General features: G+C 30.2%; 1 protein-coding gene across 2 annotated transcripts in view; it reads left to right on the forward strand.

The window, feature by feature from the left end:
• The window catches only part of LOC118745744, a 75,442-nt gene that overhangs the window by 17,009 nt on the left and 57,572 nt on the right, over positions 1-861 (forward strand). The gene's annotated exons all lie outside the window — the stretch shown is intronic.

An 861-nucleotide genomic window follows, 5' to 3' on the forward strand; every position in this document is an offset into this window, starting at 1 on the left:
AAAAACCTCCACAGATATGCAGCATAGAAAAATCAATTTGCATGGGAGTTGCCACACCACCTTTTCCAATAACTCTCATTTTTCTCCATGAGTATGGTATTAGTTTCAAATACGTACATACATATGTATTTCCACACCAAGCTTGAAACTTTCAATCAGTATGGGAGGTGCTGCGCCTCTTTTCCAAAAACGTCCATTTTTCTTGTGAGTATGAATATGATTTCACACAGTGTTGGCAAAATGTTAATCTGACCAACGATTAAAATGTTAATCGCGTTTGACGATTAAAATTAATTATTCGTTATCAACTGTACGATTAATGATTAAGTTCTTTTAGTCGTTAATCGGTGTCTGCGATTACGATTAATTAATTTTAATCATTAATCGTCAATCCATTTAAAAATAAAATCTGATTAAGTTGTCTAGTTTGTCCGAATTTGAAACCAAACACCAGTTATAGTAATTATTTTGCATTTTACGCTTATAAAAAGCACATAATATAAAAAACAATTATAATTATTGTTATGTATTAGTAATACATAAACTGGGAACTTTTACAAACCTAGTATGTAAAACGTTTGTTGGTATAGAGCTTAATAAAAATGCACACCAAATTGCTCAGATTGAGGAGGAAACCTAACTTAGCCACACCGGATTAACTTGCTTTGTGTGCACCGGAAAATTCCAGCATAAATTAATTAATCACCAAACCTACTTGATCAAATTAAGAGTTAATGATAAAAACTTAATTTTTTTAATCGCGGTTAACTGTTTAACTGTTAACTGTTTAATCAGATTAAAATTAATCATTATTAACTGTAAGCAGATTGAATTCAATCGAATTAACTAATTGATTAAAAA

This window comes from Rhagoletis pomonella, unplaced genomic scaffold (assembly GCF_013731165.1).
Source record: "Rhagoletis pomonella isolate Grant_MI unplaced genomic scaffold, Rhpom_1.0 Rhpom_scaffold_00009, whole genome shotgun sequence".
Lineage (NCBI taxonomy): Eukaryota > Metazoa > Arthropoda > Insecta > Diptera > Tephritidae > Rhagoletis > Rhagoletis pomonella.